This window comes from Geospiza fortis, unplaced genomic scaffold (genome assembly GCF_000277835.1).
Source record: "Geospiza fortis unplaced genomic scaffold, GeoFor_1.0 scaffold281, whole genome shotgun sequence".
Taxonomy (NCBI): domain Eukaryota; kingdom Metazoa; phylum Chordata; class Aves; order Passeriformes; family Thraupidae; genus Geospiza; species Geospiza fortis.
In genome coordinates, this window is record NW_005054340.1 from 2,629,640 (window position 1) to 2,648,256 (window position 18,617).

At 40.0% G+C, this 18,617-nt stretch overlaps 1 protein-coding gene across 3 annotated transcripts in view; it reads left to right on the forward strand.

The window, feature by feature from the left end:
* The window catches only part of FBXL7 (F-box and leucine rich repeat protein 7), a 131,950-nt gene that overhangs the window by 58,918 nt on the left and 54,415 nt on the right, over positions 1 to 18,617 (forward strand). Inside the window, exon 2 of one of the 3 annotated variants that reach the window (XM_031058259.1) lies at positions 6,413 to 6,516. The exons of the other annotated variants lie outside the window; for them this stretch is intronic. The gene's annotated coding sequence lies outside the window, so the exon portion shown is untranslated. The remainder of the gene's footprint in view (positions 1 to 6,412; positions 6,517 to 18,617) is intronic. 3 annotated transcript variants of the gene reach the window in all.

Sequence of the window (18,617 nt, forward strand, 5' to 3'; positions counted from 1 at the left end):
GCTCAGGGATCCAATGCAGAACAGTCAGACCACTAACTTTTAGGCTGATAAGCCTGAGAGAAACCCTCGCAATTGGATAGTACAAATGAAAGTATGTCATGAGTTGTCAGAACTGCTTCGTGCTGTTTGGAAGATGACGGTGTATCAGCACAGGCTAACATCACCAGCACTACAAATACTTTGCAGCACATCTCTAGCAGTCACAGCTTCGTAAAATGACTGCTGTAACCCAGGGATAGTCAGATGGGGAGAAGACTTTGAAGTGAAAGATCATGTTTAGTAGCCTCCATTTTTTGTTTTTTTTTCATCTGTTCCTCCTCTAACCATACAACTTTTGGGTTTTGGTAAACCTTTCTGTCGTCCTTGCATGTGAGTGTGGAACATGAAGTTTTGGTGAAACTGGAAAGCCTTTCTGGCTTTTTTGGACATGTTGACATTTGACTTACATGGGATGATATAAGGAGTCTAATTTTTTTCTTTAGCAGGCAGCAGTTAAACTGACTTAATAGTCCTTGTACAAAGGACACTGCAGCTTCCACTGCCAACTCTGACAGTTATGTGCCGTGTTTGGACTTCATTGAAATAATGACACAAAATAAAATGTGATACTTGTGTAGTGGGTGAAGGACTCTGCAAACCGACATCCTTAGGCTCAGGATTCAGCTCATGCAGCCGCCTCCTGCTTCATGTCACATCCATCTCTACATCCACATGTGCATCTTCTCTCTGATGGTAACAGACGTTTTAGAAGGGCCTGTTCTGTTAGGACAAGGGTTAATTGTTTCAGACTAAAGGTGGGTTGATTTAGACTAGCTAGAAGGAAGAAGTTGTTTACTGTGCGGGTGGTGAAAGTGTCATAGGTTTCCCAAAGAGGTGGTAGATTCCCCATCACTGGAAACATTAAAGGTCAGGTTGGATGAGGCTCTGCAGAATAACTGGATGTTAAAATTTAAAACCAAAGTATTTTACAATTTCGTTATCATCATGATATATCACTATATTATCATAGTATCTATTATTCTAACTCATAAACATATATTGTGTAGTATTATAGAATAACTTGGAATATAATATGTTACCATTTTTTCTTTAACAATTTTTGGGTGATTTTTTTCTGTTTGTTGTTTGTTAGTTTTGCCAGGTGGGTCAAAGTCTATTTTTAGTTGAGTAAATGCATTACAGAACACCCTCTATCATTTTATTATAATTTGAAGAAAATTAAGGAACTCTTCCTGAATATGGAATGAGGTTTTATTACCTCAAAAAATTCTGCCAATGTCTTGCAGGGCAGGAGTACTGCAATGGAAAGAAATGAGTTGCAAAGGAAATACTTATGATACTAGCTGCTTCCTTCTGTTTTTGGGGGGTTTTTTGTCCCAAGAATGATAGAAGAGGCACACAACCACCCTCAGCCCCCCAGAAACGATGAATACAGTGTGGAGTTCAAAGGACAGTGAGACTGAGTTTGGGTGAGAGCTGTACTCAGTTTAGGATTAATCTTCTCTTTCCTAGCATTCGATGTAGAGACTACTTTGGATTCTTAGGACCTGAGCCATCAAATTTGAGCAGGGTGAGTTGAAGCAAGCCACTCCTTTTCATAGTATATTTGGGTTTCTCATTGGCCATTTAATCTGCATGGCTTTGCTGAATGGAATATGCAGGATTTAGCATGATTGGTAGCCATGTGCAAAACAGACCATGACTAAATAATGGGATTATCTCTAAGTAACAGATGCACTTTTCGGATAAGACTTGTAATTGTGGTGAAGAGTTTTACCACTAAGCATGATGAGGAGGTTACTCTTGCAAAGTCAAGGAGTAGGGGTCATAGCAGCTCTTTGCTGCCCTCCTCCTACATTTGCTCAATTAATTGCAGAATTGCAGAAATAGTGAAAAGTTGTCTAAGGGTGGACATCATCTGCTTCTTCCTTTACTGTTTTACAAGTGGAATCACTTACTCTTATGAATGAGCACAATGAAAATTTCCCGCTTGCTTGTGTGTCTCTAACCCACTGAAAAAACACAAGCACAGCACATAACCATTATATCTGCTAGTGTGGTGGGGTGAGACAGTGAACTGAAATTCTTTGATGCTGCAGACAAGAGGCACAGCTGTAAACCACTTGAAAATCTGCGCAGCCTCTACTGTTGTGCACCCAGAAGGCTCTAGTTGTAATTTAACCAGGCAAAAAGACTTCCAGAAAAGCATCTCCACTTCTGGAATAATACTTCTGCCTTGACTTGTAGGTTAGTTTTGTTACACAGGTGTCCTCCATGGGGACTACATGACCTGGAGCTGGGCTTTTGTATGTTGGACCTACCTCAGAGATGCCAAGCAGGGCAGCATCTGGGTTTTTGGAGCCTCAGTGTCTCAGACCCTCCTTCATGTTCAGGGACATAGAGTTATGATTATTATGGCAAACAAATGTTCCAGGTCTAGGTCACTGTTCTCATTTCTCTTAAGAATATTTATCAGAATAATTAATCATTTAAGCGGTCAAAACTGACAGTTGTTATTTGATGTAGGAAATTGCACAAGGAAGGAAAAATTGGCAAGAGATTGTGGGAATTCTGAAGTGGCCTTCTGCATTGTTGGAAGTGACAATTTTGTTCATTGTTTCCCTTGGATCCTCTCATTAGTCAGCTGGATAGCTTTGTGCCTGCCGTGTTTCGCAAAGGTTGGGACACGGGGCCGCGCGATGATCACACAATTGTGCACGGAGCTTCGGCTCCTGTCGTCTTGCCATAGAACAAAAAGGCCATTGTTTCCAGCATAATACCAAAGCAGGAAAAAAATCACAAAGGTCTTTCCTCTAGATAGAAGGCTGACTTAGCAGCAGGCAGGAGAGAGCTAGCAAGGAGTTTATCTACTGGAAATGGCTTCTACAGTTTGCATTTTTGTTTCATCTTGTTTTGCTGATGGCTGGAGAAGATACTTAATGCTAAAACTGCAAAATCAGTTGTTGTAGATATCTGACTGGAAGCTGATGATAGAGTAATCTAGCACTGGAAACTGTTTTTGCATTTTTCCGGACTGTGTTACTGTTCAGTTTTTAGAACCATTAAATCCTAGCAGAGGAGGAACCATGTCTTTGTGTGTGTACATTCCTCTGGCACACTGAGAACCCTTTAGTCACTTGTCAGTAACAGAATACATTGTTGGAAAATACTTAATGACTTGCCAAAGTAGACTAAATAGTACACATTAGTCCTTTCTGGGAGGCAGGTTCTGCTTAAGTAAATTAAGTTATGAAGCCTTTTCTTGGAAAATCCACTCTTGAAAGGTATGGATGGAACAAAATACTTCAAATGTCAAATCTAGTTTTATTGGGTCAGCACAACTGAGAAAAGCAGTGGCCAGACACCTTTTTTCTTTTTTTTTTTTTTCCCCCACTTCATATTAGACTTAGCATATCCTCCCTTACCCCATTTCCTTTCAAAGGGCTCTGTACCAGGCTTGAGCAGTGCTGTGTGTGGAAAGAAATAATTTTGTATAATGATGACTTCTAGGAGCACCTCCAGGCAGTGGGATTGCAAATTCTCTCTTGATCTACATGTTGGAGGAAGCATTTACAGAAACTACCTCCTACTATCGCCAGTTTGGACTCTTACTGTGCCTTATTCTGCTGTCAATAGCATTGCATGGTGTTGAGCCAGAGCTTGTATTAACAAAATCTATATTACTCTTAATATACATATTAACAGGTACATGCATCCAAATATTTATCATATGATATAAATTATGTAATAATCGTTCTGTAGTTTCTTGTGCAAACGCTTGTATTATTTTCCTATAGTAACTTCCCCTTTTAGATGAGATCACTTGTGGCTCTAATCCACTGCTCAACAGGTAATACTATCTTCAGCAGAGCCTGTATTTCAAAGCTGTTAGGAGTCTGCCTTCTGGCACAAACTAGATTTTATTGAATGGTTTGCATAGCTTGGTAAGAGGTGTCTTGTTCCTGGAGATGTAGTACATTGAAAGCATAAGAAAAATATTTTTTCATGGGGAATGATAACAAGTTTATGGGCAGTCTGCAGTCATCAGTTATTTCTTAGTTAAACTGGACTTTACCACTTCTATGGTGAGAAAAGTGAGGAATGTTTAATTACCAGATAGAAAATGTTGCTTTAGTAGGCTTAGGAAATAAGGGTGACTTTTTTTTTCCTTGTAAATCTTATCAAACATACTGAATATTGCAAGTGGTCTTGCATTGTCAAGTAAGCTAGAAACATGGTTGTTTTCCCTTGTTGGTTTCTCTAACAGTAAAAATAGAAAATATTCATTTTGATGGTGGGTAAATGAGAATTATATCCACAAGACCCAGAAATGGGCATAATGGACGTAATAGAGTCAGTGTTATAATGACATGATAATGGAGACATTTGGATTTCCAGAGAAAAACCTGCCAAATGGATATGCCTCAGTACACACAATGATGGTGGACCTCATCAAAGAAGTATTCAAAGAAGAACTTTAAGAGAGAGAAGTTAATCAATACCTCATGAGAAGTTAATCAATACCTCAAGAGAACTTTAAGAGAGAGCATCAATAACTTAGCCCATTGTATGTTAAAAAGTTTTACCAACACCCTTTGTTCTAGTGTCACAGACAGTTCCTACCATTGCAGAGGGAGAAGGTCTTTGGAAATCAAAACAGTAACTAGAGAATGACTTTTGGCAGCACTGTGTTTTGTAGGAGCTGCAGCTAATCAGTGCTATGCCTTGAAATAGAGTTGCATTGTTTGACGTGCCTGCTGCACTAAAAAACATTTAGCTTTTTTAAATGTGAAACCTTTCAGAACAATTTTTCCAATGTTCCAATCCCCATGACTTCAATTTTCTCATATCAGTTTAGGTAAGTTCTTCTTCCTAGGTTTTGGAGAAGTGAGTTTGGACTCCCTAATCTTTACATGTTGCCTTACTGGAATATTCCTGGCAAATGCAATAAAGCTGGCAGTCTTTTTAGGTAACTGATTACAGGCTTCAGAAGGAAAAAAGTAACCAAGACAGGAAGAAAAATTATATTGAAAATTATATTTAAACATTGTAAACCTGTAAGCAGATGAGTTGGACCCATTCTAGGAAGTAGTCTGAAAACCCAAAAGGATTTTTTTTTCCTCAAAAAGAATTTGAGTAGAGATTCATAAATCTATCCTTGGGATGGTGGAGTGAGAAAAGGAAAGGTCTTCTGACATAAAACACATATCAGAAGGAAGAGTAGGAAGCAGGATGGCTTCTTATCTTGCTGAAATGTAATCTGCAGCCCAGCTGGCAAGCAGCAACCACCATAGAGGCAAATGAAGGGGTTTATGTGGCTGGCTTATGCCCAGACTGCCAAAGAGTCCTGGTCAGTCCCTCTTTGGTTGTGATAAGCCAGTGATGATGGATATACCTGTTGGTGCTGTTTTCTGAAAGCAGAAGTCATGATGTATTGATTAACTTCCCTTCAAAAGCAGGAGGCCCAGTTGTCTGATATCTTCATATGTCAGCTGTTGCTTTGCTGGACTGCTGGAGATGCAGATAAATAGAAAGTTCTGATGTCACTTCTCCCATTAGCTTAAGAGTGGCTGGTCCATGCCATCAGCCCTGCTGACTGTTCAAGAGAGGCAGAGTCACTTTGTGGTTCGAGTTCTTGGCAGTTTCCCTATAGACTGGAGGAGACAACAGGACAGTCTTGCCCTTGTCTGGCTCTGTTGCTGTCTGGGGAGACTGGGCAATCCTTCAGTGATGCTGAATTCCTGATTGAAACAGGAATGTGAATTTAGGTGACTTAATTTGACATTGTCCTAGTTTTAGCTGGGATAGAGTTCATTTTTTCTTAGTAGCTGGTACAGTGTCGTGTTTCAGAGTTAGAATGAGAAATGTGTTGATAACACTGATCAGTGATAAGATCAATGTTATCGCTAATATTGCTGGTGTTTTAGTTGTCGCTGAGCAGTTCTTACTCTAAGTCAGGGACTTGTCAGTGTCTCAGGCTCTGCCCTTGAGTAGGCAAAAATCTGTGAGAGAGCTTGGCCAGGACAGCTGACCCAAATTGGCTGAAGAGATATTCCATACCACAGAACATTATGCCCAGTATATAAACTGGGAGGTTGGCCGGGAGGGATCAAGGTTTTCCAACATTAATTTTTAATCCGCTCAATCTGGGACTTGATCGGGCAGTCATAGGCTCACGTGAATTCAACTCCAGCACAGACAATCATTGTCCTTGTCATGAGAGATCCAGATGTCTGGAAGAGATGCACAGAGAGAGAAGAGAATGGTCCTCAGGACACAGTCCAAAAAACCCAACCTAGTCAGTCTAAGAGCAGTGAAACAACTCTCAAATATCATTGCTATTTGTTTCCACATTTTCAAAGTTTTTTTTTTTTTCTTTTAACTTTCACTTTTTGATCCTTTACTTCTCCAGCCACAGTTAAATTTCATTTCAAGGACAGCAAAATTTGGTGACTCATCAGAGGTTATCTTACCTGCTGAAACTCAGATGTGACAAGCAGTTGCAGCCTTGTTTAGGTAAGAGAAAAAAGTTGTTATAACACAAGCAAACACTTTGCACACTTTCTAGTAATTCTGAAAGAGAATCTCCTACAGCTGAGTTTCTTGGGAGGGGCTTTGTTGCTGATTTTATTTGATTCAGTTTTTGACAACTGACTAGTCTGAGCAGTACTTGGAAAGAATAGTTGTTTGGATCATTTTACATCACTTTATGGCAAAGATTTTACTTCCAACTGTCTTAGAAATGACAAGGACAAGATGCTGATATTTTGTTCTGCCAACTTCTTTCAGTTTGGATGTGAACTAATGAACCTTGTCTGTAGGCTGAACTGGCCTTGAGTTTTCTTTGTTAGTGATTTTCAGAAGGCCATTAACATTTTGTGCTTGAATGGTCATTGCACATGGATGCTGATCTTCTTCCCCCTCTTCTGACCATATCATGCTCCTAAAATCACCAATTTAACAAGGTTATAGTGCTGTTTAGCTGACTGCAGAAGGCACCTGTTTTTCTGCTTTGTGTGTATTGATGGAGAAGTTCATCTGCTTTCACTTGAACTGCGATATAGTCATGGTTAGGTGAGGGGTGGTATTTTGTTCCTCTTAAGCTAGCAGTAGCTCCAGGCAGTTTTACTTTTCCAATTTTTAGTATTTTCAAGTGATCCTGTAAAGCTCAACCACATGGAAACAAATAGATCATACTTAATCTGAGAGTTCATGGCTTGTAAAATGATAACCAAAGCAAGGCAATGAAGTTGATGAGTTTCTAGATTGGAAGTTTCCTTTTTTAGCACACTCTGAGCATTACTGTGGAACTCTTTACTCCGGTTTTGGGTTGGTTAGTATTAGGTTGCAAGAAACCATAGCGTTTTCTTTCTACTTTTGACACAGTAACTGTTTTGACAAGTGAGTGTGTGATTAAAGGCCCAATAGTGACATACTAATGACTGAAAGCCTGTGGGTTTTCTGTGTGCCTATAACAGAGGTATTTATCAGATATTTATCAGAGTGATTTTCAATAGCTCAGCAGGCAGTTGTTCTGCAATGGGAAAGTGAAGCAAGTGTTTGAACAAAACCCTGCTGTCATTTGGCAGTGCTGTTGTGAGCGAAACCTGTAGCTATGTCAAAGACCACTAATGTTCGGTATGTTGCTGGCAAACTGCTCATTTTATTTTTGATGGCAGATCCCCAAGTGTCTGTACACTGCAGCGCACAGCAGCAGATGTAGCAAGAATTCACATACACACACTTCTGCCTTAAAGCGCTTTCTCTCTTTTCATAGAGGGACAGTTTAGGATAGGAGCTCCTTGGTTTTATGCTTCTTTTCATCCTATCATATTCCATTCCTAGCCCTGTTTGTAGTTCCCTGTTCCTTTCCATGCAGATAACAAACATTGAGATATCTGCATTGATTAATCTTAATCAAGTACTGTTGTTTTTATTTGGAGGCTAGGTTTATTATTTCTTAATGTTTTCCCAGAATCTCTCCTTTCGTGGAAAGTTTTAAGAGCATTTAATGACCTGTGATAGGAGTGGTTCTGTAATTTTATATTCCTTTTTCTTTATTTAATTTCTTTGGTTTGTTAAAGTTTTGAAGGTCATGCAACAGCACTGAAAGTTTACAAGTGTAAGAACCAAAATCCTATATTTATCTTTGTCCTGGGTCTCTTCCAACTCAGAATACTCTGTGAAAGACGAAACAGTTCTGTGAAATCAGAAAATGAAATGTGATGGGAAAAAAAAAGAATAATAATAAAAAAGCTTTTTTAGTTTCTAGATTTATTTCATAAGCTATAAACACTAAAGACCCAAAGTCTGCTAAGGTTACTTAAATGTGGTAGTACTGGTTTTTTGTCTCTCCTTGCACTGTACAGGAGCTGCAGTCAGGGGACTGAATACAAACTTTAGTCTGGTATCCAATCCTAACCTGAAGCTTGGCCTAGGAACAGAAGATCCCCATTTCTACAAAATGATTTTGCAGGATCTGTGTCTCGGTCAGGCTCTGGGTTCCACCTTTACCATACAGACTTGTGATTTTCACATGTTTGTGACCCTTAAGTCAAAATTAGGCATTTCTGGCTGCTTCTTTTGTGTTATAATGCAGGTCAGCAAGCAGCAAAATTCTGGGAGTGACAAGCCTGTGATGGTAAAGGCTGCCAAGTTCCTCACAGCCTTGGTTTGAGCTGCATATGTACACTGGTGATTGAGATAAGTACAAGCTGTCCTGGGATGCCTGCAGGAGAAGAGGGAGTTGCTGCCTGGAGCCTGTAACACTCTAACAGCAAGATTCTTTTTTCATGACTTTTTGCATTGAAAGTTCTGCTCTAGAAGAGAAAGGAAAACAAACATAATCATAAATCTGTGTTATAGGAAAGGAACAAAGCAATCTGATTTTCAATAACCATATGTTGAAGATCATGGAAAGCAATAGCATGCAAAAATCTTTCATTAGGCACTGCTCTGAAGTTGTATTTAATCCATTTTCTTGACAGTTCATGGAAACTTAGAATGCATCTTTGCATGGCACTGATTTAACTGCATATCTTCACTCAAGCTAGGATTTTCTCTTTGTTTTGATCCATAAAGTGAAGTCAGTGTAATCCAGCTAAGTAATCCATGCCTATTTCTCATCTATGGCATAACCAAATGGTGTTCATCTTTCCAATCTAGAGTATCACAATATGTTGTGTAAAGCAGCATTCTTCTCCAAATTCTTTGGCAGTCTTCTACCATTCATGACCTTACTGCTGTTCATAATCATATAGCTTCATTTTCACATTCCCAGTTTTTCTTCCCCCTCTCCCTTCCTTGTGTCTTGGCTAAAATAAGAGATAAATTCTCTGGGCCACAGTCTGTGTTAATCTACTGCACTAAGAGGTGCCATAAAGTAACATAAATACCTGAAGGGTAGGTATGGATGGATGACTTATGGGACAAAGGGAACTTAATAAAGGAATGTGTTTAATTGCTTGCTTGGGATTTAGTGGGATTAGAAGAAGTTGAGAGCTTTTCGGAAAAAAGTGTTTGATTTTAATAAGATATATCTTGACTTCTGTCGGTAACTAGTAATTTTTTGTTTCTTTGTTTGGGAAGCTGAAACTATTGGAAATAATTATTTGTGACTTTAGAAAGATCTAGTCTTCTGAAAAGATATCAAAGTTGCTTGGCTGAACTTACAGCATAGCAAGGACTACTGCCAGCTCACTGGCAAATGAGCAGGTCTTCCAACAGCCAAGATCTATAGCTTTAACTTGAGTAGCAGAAACTGGTGCTCAAATAGATTAGCAATGCTTTGCATAGCCTTATCTTTCATCAGTCCAGGAGAGACTGTTGCCATATTAACAAATTGTTTTAGGACACTGTTTTGTTATTTAACACAAGCTTGGCACAGCATCAGACAAAACAGCTCTTCTGTTCTCCCTAAGCTATTGTTCTTTCCTTCTAATCTTCTGTAAAGTCTGTTACAGGATCCTGCTTCTCTTCTGCAACTTCTGTCAATAGTTTCTAAGAAAAATCTTCAACATCCCGAAATAAAAGCAAGGCACCCTGACCCCTAGCCTGTCATGTCTCTTAATTTTGTGGGCATGGTGTGCTGTTCCCATGCTGCATTCCCTGAGATGCAGTCACCTCCGAATTTGCCTGCAGTGTAGTCATCTGCTCTACTGCATGAGTGATCTTAGGTAGGACATAGGAGTGTGTGTTTTGTGTGGCCATAATTTGCACCCATGTGCAGATTTATGTCAAAAAGCCACATGTAGTTTCTCACTGCAGTGTCCTTCTGCTAGTGATGTTGGATGTGCCCTTTTCATGCCTAGATCCTCACAGGATCTTTTCCCCACCTCAGGTCTTAGAGACATTTTGGCATTCAGAACTACTGCAGCTCTTTCTCTCATGTGAATGAATAGAAAAGAGTGTGAGATGACCCTCAGAGGCAAGAAAACATTAATTAACAACACAAAGCTGTTTTCAGATGAGGAATAACTTCTCTCCATGGAAAGAGCATTCCTCAATAACCTCGTTACATAAAACCTTGTTAAGCTCTTTAAAAGGCTCGAGTCTGTGAGATGTCTGATGCTGTGCATTGCTGTGGAAGTCATGGGAACTCATGGCAGGTGTTGCTTGCTTGCAGGAGACAGTAAGGATCTGAGGGAATTAGGCACTGGTGTATTTATTAAATCAGTTAACAACGTTCGTGTGACTTGTGCATGCTAAATGCATATTTTAAGCAAAGCAGAAAATTGATTCTCTTTAATTAGAAATCTGGTACACAAGGGAGGGAAGGTTCTTCCATTGAGTGGCAGCAAGGTGTGATGTTAGTGTAACTTATTATAGAAGTCTGGTAGCTAAATCTCCCATACAATGAAAGGGATAGTTGAGGCCATAGAAGCAGTTGACAACATATTACAGATCCTGTATTTTCCTGTGAGTGCAGAAATATGGTCATATCTCCTTCAGAGCTTGCAAACTTCTGTTAGCTAAATACGCAGTAAATAGGTTTATCAGCTTAGTGTATTTTAAGTGTCACCTATGAGCAAGTAGGGTGAAAATAAAGGAACAAATGAAAAATGTTTGTGGTGAAAGATAGTGTAGTGTTAGGTGAGTGTAAGAACACTTGCCTATAAGATAGTCAGGAGTGAGAAGAGAAAGTAGAACTATATCTAAAACTGATCCTTAAGGCTTGCATTAAACATTTTGGGCACCTCTGGTGAAAAGCAAGTATTGTTCTGCCTTCCCTCTGGCTTCACAAAGCATGTAATGCCTCTGCTCCTACATCTGAAGGTCTCCAGCTTGCTTGAGTTCTCTGGGAAGTTTGGGCTGGTGTTTCTGCTTGGCCCAGGTCTTCCTGTAGTGCTTCAGAGGTGTGGAGCTTTTTTATTTTTAGCTTTAATTTTTTTCCTAAGTTCTATTTTTCTGTCAATCACTATTTTCATGGAAGTCAGGTGGTTGCCAGTCCATCTGTTTATAGCAGGCAGTGGGCTTAAGCTGCTTGCACATAACGTTTCCATTGCCCTCTCCACATCTGCCATGGCACAGACTGATAAAGGTAATGAAATCAAAGTCTTCTGTATAATCCAGTCTCACACTGCTTGTGTCCATGCCCTTTAAAAATGTTATGTATTATGTTTTCCTCTCTTCCTGTTTCTGCAGTGATTTTTTTAAACTGTGTGCAAACATGTATGTATGTTTAAAAGAAATGCTACCTGCACACACATTTTATATGTTAATTGCCTATGCTATGAAATTTCATCAGTAAACTTGTCAGTGATATACTGTTAAACTGGAGATGAGAGAGAGCAGGTGGCTCACACTGAAATGACACTTGCCTTCTGGATAGGTTTAACAACACGAGATTTGGATGCAAAGTTATGGTACTTGATCCTAGGGCTTAACTCAAAGGCATGGATGAAGATAAAGCTGAGTATCTTGATTCCAGAGAGGATGTCTGGAGAGACATGTCAGCAAGCTGGACCACGTTCTAGTTTTTCCGTTCCCTTTAATCACTTGAAGTTTCATGAGGGATGATAGTGCACTTAAACAGCCTAATATTTTCACAGATGCATGTCAAAGGCACTATTCTGTCTGTTGAAACTGAGCATCTTTCTGATCAGAGCTTTTTTCTTTGAAAATGCTGACTTGTTGGAAACAAAACTTTTAATAGGTATGCATGTGTCTGGGGAAGCAGAGGTACAGCAGAGCATCTGTTTTTGAAATGGCCAGAGGTTCAGTTACTAAGGTTTGTCTGAGACATGGGAGACATGAACCCAAAGCCAGTCTCTCCTGGAGTAAGGCCAGTCTCAGTTTTCAGGAAAACTTCTTTGAAGAGATGTTTTTCTCCCAGTATGAAGAAGAAGAAGAATATTCTGCTGATTAAACAAGTTTTCTGTGACTACTCAGTATCCGGAACAGAAGGAGCAGCTTGCAGGAAAGACACCTCTAAGTGCCTCAGCAGGGGCACGTGTGTGTGTTTGACATTCAGGGGCTTTGCAGTGGGGCTGCAGACATGGAGCCACAGTGGAGCTGAGCCATCGTGCCCTGTGTGCCCAGGAGCAGTGGGGCTGCAGACGTGGAGCCGCAGTGGAGCTGAGCCATCGTGCTCTGTGTGCCCAGGAGCTGCAGCACTGCACAGCAAAGCTGAGCCTCGAGCTGTTTCAGTGCCAGCATGAGTTTTGGTGATACCCACATCCATTGTACAGATCAAAACAGTGGTTGCTGACTGCTGAAAGGTGACAGATTCTCCAGGGGCAGCTGTCTTCCTTGCAGCTTTCTTTTGCTGTTTCACAGCCCTCTGCACCACGAAGACAAATGTATTTCATGTGCTCCTGCTCCTGGAGGCACAGGCCTCTTAAAGAAGGCCTGCAAGGAAGTTGTTCTTTGCACTTTGAAGCAGTGTTTGCTAATAGCACAAATTCTGAAACTAAAGTGGTTTGTACATGGTAGAAGTGTATTTCTGTAGAAACATCTACTACAAATAACAATCAAAGTTAATAGCTTTTGATCCCGTCAAGAAGCTCTCAAGCAGGATAAGTATATGAGGGGTTAGATTAGGAAATTTAATTTAATGCTGAAGTGGAATGGCTTTGCATTCTAACCAGGAAATTCATAAGCTTTTTCTACTCCCTGCAGGCATGGTCTGTCAATTTTTGAAGATTAAAAACTCAAGCATTATTAAATCAGTTTATTCTCAATAAGAACTCTCATACTTGACATCACTTACCAGTCTCCCAAGCAATGTTCCATGACAAATGGAACTGAGAGCAGAAATTCTGCATACGCAGCATTATTCTTGTGGAGAAAAAGCAAGCTCCAGCTGGGAATCTGAACAGTCAGGATCCCATCTTACAATGATTTTGAGGGATGACTGTGAAGCCATTGTCTGGTTTAACCCCAGACAGGAGCTAGGTACCACATGGCTCCTCACAACGCTCCCCCTACTCCCTGGTGGACTGGGGAAGAGAATTAGAAAAAGATAAAATCTGTGGGTTAAGAACAGTTTAATAACTGAACTAAAAAAAAAAAAAGTAGTAAAACCAATGAAAGATGAGTAATGCAGAAAACCATGCTCACCTCCCACTGACAGATTCCCATCCCACAGCAGGCCAGATTCCCCCAGTTTATACACTGGCCATGATGTTCTATGGTACCAATATCCCTTTGACCAGTTCAGTTCAGGTGTCCTGGCCATGCTCCCTCCTGGCCTCCTGTGCACCTGCTCACTGTCAGAGCCTGAGACACTGAGAAGTCCTTGAATTAGGGTAAGGAGTACTCAGCAACAACTGAAACATCAGTGTGTTATCAGCATTATTCTCATCCTTAATCCAGAAAACATCATTTTATCAGCTACCTGGAAAAAAATGAATTCTATCCCAGCTGAAGCAAGGACAAGCTGTCCATCTCTCTGTGGAAAGCTTGACAGACAATCTTAAAGCTTGCACTTCTGGCAAAGCAGCTCCAAGCAGCTCTTGGTGTAAATATTTCCTTGAACTGTGGCATCACTGAGAGGATGAGGTGCTTCCTGGTACAGCAACATGAAATCCTGAACTTGTGCCACACGGACTTTTACTTCAAGGAAACAAGCCTCTGAGGATAAAGGCTGGGAAGCGTTTTCATAAAGAAATTTTTTAATTAACTTTTTAAAAATTATTTTTTCACACTATAAAATGCACTTCAGAAGTGAGATTATTGGTTACATTATGAATCAGCAAGTTAACAGCTGCACAAATTTCAACTAGCAGCCAATTACCACTGGTATCCCTCAGGCACTGATACTGGGCCAGCACTGTTTAAAATCCAAATTAATAATGCAGGTGGATGGTATAGAGTGTGTTCTCAGCAAGTTTATGGATAATACCAAACTAAATGGAATGACTGATCTACTTGATGGCAGGGGTAATGTCAACTGGCTGGAAAAAATGGCCTGAGGCTGGGCTGTATTAATAAAAGTGTGGTCAATAAACTGAGCGAAGTTGTCTTTTCTCTTTGGCACCTGGGAAGCCACACCCGCTCTACTGTGTTTGGTTTGAGCTGCCTAAAGCATGAAACACATTGATCCAATGAAGTCAGTCAAAGGAAACATCCTTAAAGAAGGTTGAGGACTCAAGCACTTACCTGTAACCAAAGGCTGAAAGGACAGGGCTTGTTTCGCTTGTGGAACAGTCTGCTGCCTACAGCTACTTTAATGGAAGAATAGAGATGAGATAGAGATGGATTCTTCTGGCCATACTGAGTAAGGTGGGTTAACCTCACTTTGTGCCTCTGAATTGGCTGTTTGATGAGCATGCTGGGCCCTGCTGCTGTTTTCTCAGCAGCAGAAGTTAAGTCCTACTGCCCAACTTTCCATCACTATATTTCCAATACTTGTGTAATACTGACTACCCCAGAAGGACTCTGAGCTCTACCAAAAGGTGCATTCAGTGACATAGTCATAAAAATAGCTGCAGTTTAACATCATCTGATATTTTCACACAATTCAAATGGAAGTTTGCAGATTCAGTTGATGGTCTAGATAATTCCTAGTAAGCTTTCAGCTCTTTGAAGTTAAGTGAAGAAAAGTTTTACACTCGTGTATTTGTGGCATGAAAGGATAGCTCTAATGTAAAACTTGATTGGAAACAGAAGAAGTCCTCTGAAATAAAAATGTCAGAAAACACTGAATAAATTGTAATTGATCAGTACTTATTCAGGTTAGGTTAGATTTAATGGATAGAGGAAAATAATTGGGCTATTTGCATACAGCTTGCATTCTTGTAGCTCAGCTGAAGCCAGCAGATTTGCTGGGATGCCAGGTCATATAATTTGTTAATGAAGGGGGAATAGAAAGTCTTATCCAGCAATACACTGAGGGTACAGTGACCATTCAGGAAAAATCTGAGATCCTTCATTGCTTTACAGGAGGGATTTGGCATCTCAAGGCTTGTGCTGTTCAATGAGCTCAGTGGCCATGAAATTGCAGGCTTTGAAACTCTGGGAGCAATAGTATGACCCAAGTATTTGTACATCAGGCTATACAAAATTACAGAGAGAAAATTTCTGCCTAAAATTTAATCCAAAAACTAGCTTGTCTCTGCTGTCATTTAGATAAGTAAATTTCTTTTTGAAATACTTTTTTAGTTCCTGTCACCAATAGCTTATGTGCTTTGAGTCCCATTCAGTATTTATTGCAGTAACTGTCTGAGCAGGTGGCAGGAGAGAGGGAAGGGCTTGTGAGATTTTTGGTCGGAGGGGTTGTGTTTGTTTGGTGTGGGGTGGGTTGGAGTGGGGGTTTTCTAGATTTTAATGAAGGAGACTGGGGGCAAGAAGCAACATATAAATACAAATATTTGGAGGGCCTTCAAGCAGGACAGCTTTTTATCCAGACATTGGTAAAAGTGCAGAAACTTGTAGAGAAGAATTGAATGTTAAAGGAGCAGCTGGAGTAGGGCTGGAAACAGTATTAGCAGCAGACTGATCATTCAGTTCCCAAGAAAGAATCTTGCTATCTAAGGCTCTCCAAACAACACACAGCTCTCAGCTTCTTTTTCAGTCACAGTGATAGCACTGAGTGTTATTAACCCTGCCAAGTAAATTGATTACATGTACTCAGTTAAGAAGTGGTTGCTTTGGGTAGGAACAAAACTAGGGCAGGAGACTTAGAGGCAGGTCTGGACTTCCTCTTCCAGATGAGGAAGAGGAGTGTGAAGAGTCATGTGGATAGTGTCATTTCTAATACCTTAGAAGTGGTTTTCTAATACCTTAGAAGTGGTTGAATTTTAAACCTGTTTACATTTGACCTATTAGGTCGAAGACATTCTTTTTTCATTAGTCTTGGCTTGAAAAGATAAGTTTCTCTGTTTAGAGATTAAATGAACTGGAACAAATTTGACCAATTTGCTTTTCCCAGATGTTTATAGGCTGTAATGGCACATGTTGATCTAGAGAATATCACCTGCATGTTTCTTTAGTTGGAGTTTGCTTTCTCTTAAGGGTTTATTAGTATCTTGAAAGTGATGGTTTTGTTCTTGTTCTTAATGTTTTTAGTGCCAGGGCTCTAAGCAATATTTTTCACAGTGTTTTGCTTCCAGTTGTCCTTAAGACTCCTTCTAATTTTATTTTCTTTATATCCCATCTCTGAAAAGCATTGTGAAAGCATTGCGTTCTGGCACTTTTGATAGATTCTTTGGTTTTTGCACTTTGCCTTTTTTGTGTCTGTTCTGATATCCATCCACTTCATAGCATATCTGTTGCTTCCCAGCTGGAAGGCCTCTTTTTGAAGCATATGTGTGGCGGAAATTTCATGGTCTACTCTGCCCATGGAAGGTCCTTTCCAGATTGCTGTTGTTTCTTTTTTCAAGCTAATCAGTCAGGTAGGAAGCAACTGCTGTAGGAATGCTGTCAAACCAGGGAGCCTTTTGCATTTTAGGCCAGGAGTCACAACTTTCATCACAACCAGCAGGTGACAATTAGTGTCAAATGTTGCCTACTGTATTAGTTGGCTGTGCTGTCTCCTGTCTGGTTTCTGGTGGAAAGATGACCAGAGTATTTTGCTTGCTTTGAAAATTGGCAAGAAAACCATGGGGACATAGATCTAATATTTGTTGGATGGCTCAACAATGAATTTGTAGTATAAATACCATTGAACATTTTCAAGTTAAACTGTTGTGAGCTGTCCTCTGATTCCTTGCTAAGTCAGATTATCTGAGGTCATGGCAGATGTATAGAGGCTTCTTGACTAATTTCATCTTACAAGTGCTTGAGTAATTTTAAATATACTGTCCTTGTTTCTCTTGTATTCTCTGTTATTAAAGTTGTTGCTGTTAGTGTACATTTCTTATCTCATTGCTATTTCCAGGAAGTTGTTCTTATCTCAACCCACGATCTTTACCTTTTGTGCCTCCAATTCTCCTCTCCATCCTGCCATAGTGGGAATGGGAAGGGAAGCAAGAAACAAGTGAACAGAACGTGCTTCAGAGTGTTTCAGTGGGAACACGAAACTGGGGAATACCATTCCTAAACCACAATATATGCACATAGAAAACTGACTCAGGGGAGCTCTCTTCTGTTTTCCACTTCACTAAGAAAATCTGTCACTCCCTCTGCTAATTGGAAGTCTAATTGCCCTTCCATACACCTTACTCCTTAGCATTTTTCCTCTGGATAATGTAAAACTGGAATGATCGTGCAACTAGAGCAGGTAACAAAGAATTGAAACATAGCGTTTGAGCATGCATTTTCCATCATTAATTGTCTGAAGTGTGTTAATTAGCTGCTAGATGTAATGCTACTTCTTTTTAAACTGCTTTTTTGAAGTACTGAGAGCCATCCTTAAATGACTGACGTGAATCCTCATGTAGCACTAAGAGTTACAAAGTTAATTTCTCTGCCTGGGTGTGTTTCCTAGATATCTTCCAAGCTCTCATAGGTGTGTTATGTAATGCACCAGTCATGTATTGGCTGGAAGTTGTTTGCATCTGAGATGCCTAAAATTGGTGTCTTTTGCTGAATTTAAATATTTTCTCTTGCTGGTTGTCATTAGGCTTATGTATGTTGGTGGCCTGCAGTGAGCCTTAACACGAATTAAGGAAATGGCTCAGCTGCCAAACTGCGCAAGAAGCATGAGGAATAGCAAGAGCTTTCAGTTGAGTAATCTCTATTGACTTGGGGAAAAATAACTTGCTCCTGGCTGTGTCTTTGGCTTTCAGTGTTGCCAAAGCCTTGCCAAGGTTGTTTTGCTTGGTCATTGGGTGACTGATGTTCTCTTGCCACCCTTATCCAAGTTCAGTTATCAAAGTGGAGGAAAATTAGCCATAGAATTGTAAAGGCAGTTGCAAGCTCCTGAAAGTTCAGATTTCTTGACTGGGCTTTTGGTTCAGCTCTGTTAATTTGTTAAGATATACTTTTGCTTTAGGAAAAAGATTCTCAGAATATATTAAAACACATCACACGAGAAAACAATGGCAGGAATAAAACTTTTCCACTAGAAAATGAGCATGTTGGCTAGTCTTGCCATACACATGGGTTTAAATACAAACCAGTTTTAAATTGCACTAATTCTCTATATATGAACTATAATGAAATGTAAGTGAAAACAAACCCTGCTGCTGTTTGTTTTGTTTGGATATTGGCAAAGCTTGAGGCATGTTTCTTCT